The 6,975-nt window shown below is 50.7% G+C and overlaps 1 pseudogene; it reads left to right on the top strand.

Moving 5' to 3' along the window:
• The first annotated feature begins 2,021 nt into the window (after positions 1–2,021).
• Positions 2,022–3,904, top strand: LOC148094601 (uncharacterized; annotated as a pseudogene).
• The last annotated feature ends 3,071 nt before the right edge of the window (positions 3,905–6,975 follow it).

The raw sequence follows: 6,975 nt of genomic DNA on the forward strand, positions 1-6,975 counted from the left end.
GATGAAGCACGTGAAGATTATACTATGAAAAAGGAATGTATTTAAAAGTTGTTAATTAAATTGCTAAGCAAATAAGCTACTCAGAAACACCACTGTGTTTGAGCAGGAACAGGAAGTGATACTCTACCGCAGAGCGAGCGAACACCAAGTGACAGCGCCACCAAGCAGATGTATGACTGTAGTAGCGTCCATTTGTATTTTGGTTTCCTCTTTTGTCTCCAGTAGCTGTTGAAGTTTTCGTAAGGTTTGAATCAGAGACATCTTATTAACACATAAGTCAACGATTCCCTGAACTACTCAAAAGAAAGAATTCCCCAAATAGGAGCACTAAGTAAAGAGGAAAACCACAAGTTTTTCCATTTAAGGGGTCTCTACTTGAAATGTTCTGTAAGTGAACCGTGTTATCTAAAGTTTGCTTCAAAGTGTCTAATTGCTGTAAACCCATATGTAAGGTCACTTTGAGTGGGTGCACTTAGGAATACAACCATCATCAGTGTCTCCATTCAAAGTGATCTTGATATGAAACATAGAACTCAATTTGATAGACCTAACATGGAGGGTAGGTAGAATTTGTAGCAGTCGATGAGCGTGTCTATTTGAGATGTTCTTTAAGTGAAACATATAATCTAAAGTTTGCTTCAAAGTGTCTAATTGTTGAAAACTCATATGGAAGGTCACTTTGAGTGGGTGCACTTAGGAATAGAACCACCATCAGTGTCTCCATTCAAAGTGGTCTTGATATGAAACATAGAACTCAATTTGATAGACATAACTTGAAGGGTCAGGTAGAATTTGTAGCAGTTGTTGTGTACAACTGGTCCAAGCAGATGCACTTACTGAATTCAAGAGTCAAGTTCTTGCATGAGTTGAACCAACAATACAGACTTGTAATGAATGCTCTTCCTTACCAGTGAGTCCCGAAGATCTTTTGGAATATCCTGTGTTGTCTGTGTTTCCACGAGGGTTACCGGGACATGAGTCTCCTTTTATATGACCTCAAGACTCCTCTTGCAGTCCCACCCACATTTAAGTCAATGAAATTCAGTCATGAAACCAATGGTTGGCTAACGACTGTAGTAGTGTCCATTTGTATTTTGGTTTCCTCTTTTGTCTCCAGTAGCTGTTGAAGGTTTCGTGCGGTTTCAATCAGAGGCATCTTATTAACACATAAATTAATGATTCCCTGAACTATTCAAAATATATACTTCCCCAAATATGAGCACTAAGGAAAAAGGAAAATCTCAACTGTTTCCATTTGAGGGGTCGCTACTTGATATATTTTTTAAGTGAAACATATACAGTAAAGCCACATAGAATTTTCTTCTATTTGGTGCTCTATTTGAAGTTTGCTTCAAAGTGTCTAATTGCTGTTAGCTCATATGCAAGTTCACTTTGATTGGGTGCACTTAGGAAAAGAACCACCATTGATATGAAGACGCAATTGTCATGATCCTGGGTCCTTTTGACCCAGCGTTTTGTGTTTTGTATTAGTGATTTTGGTTCTGTTCCTCCTGTTTAGTGTATTCTGTTCTGCCCATCTATTCCTGTGTTACGTCCGCGTTTCCTAGTCTGTGTCTTTGTGTGTGTGTGTTTCCTGTTTTATTGTGAAGGTCTGCGTCTTATGTGAGTGTTTTTAAGTTGCCTCCCTAGTCTCGTCACGTTAATCACTCCCAGCTGTGTCCCCCACCTGTGTGTAATCTCCCTGTGTTCTCTGAGTGTTTTTAAGTCGTGTCTTCTGTCTTAGTGGTTGCTGGTTTGTCTGTGTTGTTTCCCCTCGGTCTCACTGCATTTCTCCATCCATCTCTCTGTGTATATTTCCCCGGACCTCCCTGCATCTTTGTTCTGGTTTGTTTTGTTAGTTTGCCCAGTTTAGGTTTTCTGTTACAGTTTCACCCGCGCCATTTCTGTTGTATTGTCTTTTGTAAATAAATACTCACCTGCACCAGAGCTGCCGCTTCCGGGTCCTAAATAATTACCACACGGCTTGCCCCGGCATACCGTGACAGTACGAACCAGCCAACATGGACCCTGCGGCACTCGATCCATCCGAGGAGCTCCAGGATGACATCAGCTACAACGTGGAAATTCTCCTCGGGCTGTGGCTGGAGAACCCTCCATACGAGCTTCGCCGCACCGTTGAAAAGCGGCTACAACGGCTCTTTTCCGGCCTCCCATGGCTTTTGAAATCACTTCCTCCGACCATGCAGGCGTTTCTCCAGCACACTCCCCACCTTCTCTCAGCCACTCCTGCCTCGCTGCCCGACTCGTCAGATGTGATCCTGCCCGGCCTGTCGGAGCCGTCTGCGGGGAGGAAACGCCGATCGCGCCGATCGCGCCGATCGCGCCGATCGCGCCGATCGCGCCGATCGCGCCGATCGCGCCGATCGCGCCGATCGCGCCGATCGCGCCGATCGCGCCGATCGCGCCGCCGGCGCGCCAGTGGCGCGCCACCCCACAGCCGGATGTTTGGACTTCTAATTCGCCGGCTGTGGTGAGTGGGGACTCTTTTCCGTTTTTGGACTGTGTGACTGTTCATTCAGGGGCTGTGTTCTGTGCGGCAGATGATGGTGTGAACAGCTTGTCGCCTGCCCAGCAGCCACTGTCAGCTCGGTCAGCCGCCCGGCAGCCACTGTCAGCTCGGTCAGCCGCCCGGCAGCCACTGTCAGCTCGGTCAGCCGCCCGGCAGCCACTGTCAGCTCGGTCAGCCGCCCGGCAGCCACTGTCAGCTCGGTCAGCCGCCCGGCAGCCACTGTCAGCTCGGTCAGCCGCCCAGCAGCCACTGTCAGCTCAGTCTCCGGTGCCACCTGTAGTTCACGCTCCAGCGCCTCCAGTAGTTCACGCTCCAGTGCCTCCAGTAGTTCACGCTCCAGCGCCTCCAGTAGTTCACGCTCCAGCGCCTCCAGTAGTTCACGCTCCAGCGCCTCCAGTGTCACCTGTAGTTCACGCTCCAGCGCCTCCAGTGTCACCTGTAGTCCAGGCCCCTGCGCCTCCAGTGTCACCTGTAGTCCAGGCCCCTGCGCCTCCAGTGTCACCTGTAGTTCAGGCCCCAGTAGTACCAGTTGCACTCATTCACACCATGCAGGGAGAAAGTCTTATTTCGACTCAGGGTGCTTTTCATGGTTTAGCTGCCATTGGCACCGTTTGCCGCTCCAGGACTTCCCCAGAGGGTAGGTCTCAGTCCCCAGCTGATTCTGGACCCCTGAAGTTTAAGCAGCCACCTGAGAACTGCACCATGTCAGCGTTGCCTGGGCAGAGCCAGTGCTCAGTGCATTGCCAGTCGCCTTTGTGTCAGCTAGTAGCCTCCATGACTGCTGGCTTAGTGATGGCTTCAGCTGGAGGGTCCGAGGGACCGCTCCGGCCTTTGTCTCCTGTCTCCGCTGGAGGGTCCGAGGGACCGCTCCGGCCTTTGTCTCCTGTCTCCGCTGGAGGGTCCGAGGGACCGCTCCGGCCTTTGTCTCCTGTCTCCGCTGGAGGGTCCGAGGGACCCGTCCAGCCTGCTGCGTCTCCGGCTCCCACGCCGCCGCCTGCAGCGCTTCCGCCTCCGGCTTCCACGCCGCCTCCGGCTCCCACGCCGCCTCCGGCTCCCACGCCGCCGCCTGCAGCGCTTCCGCCTCTGGCTTCCACGCCGCCTCCGGCTCACACGCCGCCGCCTGCGGCCTCTTCATCCACGCCGCCTGCGGCCTCTTCATCCACGCCAGCTGCAGTCTCTTCATCCATGCCAGCTGCAGTCTCTTCATCCACGCCAGCTGCAGCCTCTTCATCCACGCCAGCCTCCGAGTCTTCGCCCCCGTCTGGTCCAGCCTCCGAGTCTTCGCCCCCGTCTGGTCCAGCTGCAGCCTCTTCGCCCCCGTCTGGTCCAGCTGCAGCCTCTTCGCCCCCGTCAGCCCCCTGGCCGGCCCCCTGAACTCTTTTGTTTTGGACACTGTTTTCTTGGGCTCCGGTGTATTCTTTTGTTGTTGCTTTTTGGTGCTGGCTCATGTTTTGTTTTTTGTTTTTTTTTGTCCCTCTTGTGCGCCTGTTTTGTTTTGCTCCGGGCCCTCCGTCCTGGGCCCCCGCCGCCCGCCCTGGTCGGGTTGTTTTCTGTTTTTTGGTGGTTTTGTTTTCTTGTTGGGCTGTCTGGTGCCAGCCTTTGAGGGGGGGGTACTGTCATGATCCTGGGTCCTTTTGACCCAGCGTTTTGTGTTTTGTATTAGTGATTTTGGTTCTGTTCCTCCTGTTTAGTGTATTCTGTTCTGCCCATCTATTCCTGTGTTACGTCCGCGTTTCCCAGTCTGTGTCTTTGTGTGTGTGTGTTTCCTGTTTTATTGTGAAGGTCTGCGTCTTATGTGAGTGTTTTTAAGTTGCCTCCCTAGTCTCGTCACGTTAATCACTCCCAGCTGTGTCCCCCACCTGTGTGTAATCTCCCTGTGTTCTCTGAGTGTTTTTAAGTCGTGTCCTCTGTCTTAGTGGTTGCTGGTTTGTCTGTGTTGTTTCCCCTCGGTCTCCCTGCGTTTCTCCATCCATCTCTCTGTGTATATTTCCCCGGACCTCCCTGCATCTTTGTTCTGGTTTGATTTGTTAGTTTGCCCAGTTTAGGTTTTCTGTTACAGCTTCACCCGCGCCATTTCTGTTGTATTGTATTTTGTAAATAAATACTCACCTGCACCAGAGCTGCCGCTTCCGGGTCCTAAATAATTACCACACGGCTTGCCCCGGCATACCGTGACAGCAATCCCCTTTACCACTTGGAGCCCACAGGAGATAAAAGTGTTAGCCATTACCGCATAAAAGGTGAGGTATAGTATCAACTAGTGCACTTCAGTGACAAAGACGTGGACTCAAGTAAGGTGTACATACATGTGCAAAATAAAGCATTTCAATTGCTGTTAAGTAGAAAAGAAATTACACAATTGTAACTATTACATGGCGACCGGGAATAACTAACTTATCCTAGCATCTAGGAAGGCACAAATACAAATGGATAAGTGCATGTAGATAACCCCGTAGGTCCTTCAGATACTTTACTCCCCCTTTTTTTTTTTCAAATGTAAACACTGGAAGAATGAAAAATATAGCTCTCTTAAACCATTGTAACTAACAGTGTAGGAGGCTGAAACGATTTAAACTTGAACTGAATCTTCAGTCCTACTTGGAACTGTCCATGGTAGGTAAACCAAGCTAAGTGATCCACACTCCATACCGGTCTGGAGCACTGCGCCGACGAGTTGGTCGCTGAAACTGCTGGCCCAGGTGGTCTGGCTCACCCACCACACCCCCACCATTCTCATGGTCTACATGGGAAGGGGATGATGGGATAACCACAACTGGAGCGGGATCAGCTGCAACTGAGACAGATGGCTGAGAGGAGCTGGGGCCATTGCCAGTTGCAGTAGAGAACAGACTGTGCAGACCCAGATCACGGTCTGCTGGGTCATCCTCTAAAGCTGGTGGTGGGACCTCTGTAGGAGACCACTGATGAGCTTGATCAAGGACCCAGGTATTGTCCAGGGGCTCGCAGCAGCGATAATGCTTTAGCTGGTCATGGTGGACAACTTTCCCTTTAGACCTTGGGTTCTTCTGGATCCGATAAACTAGGTCATCCAATTGCACCAGGACAAAGAATGGTCCTTCATATGATGGGAGGAACTTTCTGACCTTGTTCTTGATGTGACATGTTCCTTTGATGAGATACCACACAGGATCTCCAGTCTTATACTGTGTGTGGCAACAGTTCTTGTCATACTGCCTTTTTGCGCACGTGACTGACTCACACAGGGCTTCCCTGACGATGAGGTGGATCAAATCCATCCGCTCACGCATTTCCTGCACATACTCTGGAGCTGAGGGTTGGTTGTCTGGATCAGGAGGTAGACCTGTGACAAGGTCCACTGGCTCACTCAGTTCTCGGACAAACATCATGAAGTTTGGGGTGAAACCTGTAGCACTGTGTTTGGTCGCCCTGTAGGCCATAACAGCGTATGGGATCATCAGGTCCCAGTCCCAATGGCAACGTTCTGCTGTGGAGGCCAGGATCTTCTGGAGAGTGGCATTGAAACGTTCAACCTGGCCATCTGACTGGGGTCGGAATGGCGTTGTATGAGTCTTGTCTATGCCAAACAAACTGCACACCCCCTGGAACAAATCAGATTCAAAATTGCATCCCTGGTCACTGTGCAGTGCTTGAGGTATCCTGTAGCAGCACACCCACTCAGATGCAACGACCTTGGCAATGGTTGCAGCCCGTTCATCTGGGATAGGAAAGGCTTCAGTCCACTTTGTAAAGTAGTCTTGTATCACAAGCACATATCGGTTTCTGCGCTCCGTCCCATTCAGTGGTCCCATAATGTCCAGCGCAACATGCTCCATTGGGGCTCCTACCCGGACAGTTCCCATCGGAGCTTGGGGTGTCTTCTGAGGTCGGGCCCTGGAAGCACAGCTGGTACAAGTACGGCACCAAAGAGCGACGTCTTCCCTCATGTGATACCAATAGAATCGGGTTTGTAGTCTGGCCACAGTCCCCTCGACACCAAAATGTCCACCCACTGGCCTTTCGTCCATCTGGCCCATCACTTCTGGTTGTAGCTTGCATGGCTGTACGATTTGGGGATAGAACTGGGTCTTGTCAAGGCAGTAGAAGCGACGGACCAGAACTCCATCTCTGAAGTAGAGCCGTTTCCATTGAGCCCAGTATGTCTTAGTGGCTGGCCTGCATGGTGAGACAATAGTCCATGGGGGGCGCTCACTGCTGGCCTCCATCCAGGCGCGTATGGGTGCAATGTCTGCATCAGCGTCCTGGGCTTGGCTCAGCTCCCCCATGGTCCAGCCGTGAAACAGAGAAGCAGTATCAAGGATTTTAGCCACATATACTTTCTCAGACAGCTTTACAGTGTGTGTATTAGTGGAAATGTTCTAATGTGATATGTCTGTTCTAGCTTGAATTATCTGTTCTGAGATGTCTGTGTTAGTAGGAGTGTTTTGACATAAAATGTCTGAAAT

This window comes from Neolamprologus brichardi, unplaced genomic scaffold (genome assembly GCF_056152115.1).
Source record: "Neolamprologus brichardi isolate AB-2024 unplaced genomic scaffold, ASM5615211v1 NODE_ptg000033l+_length_6344489_cov_1, whole genome shotgun sequence".
NCBI lineage: Eukaryota > Metazoa > Chordata > Actinopteri > Cichliformes > Cichlidae > Neolamprologus > Neolamprologus brichardi.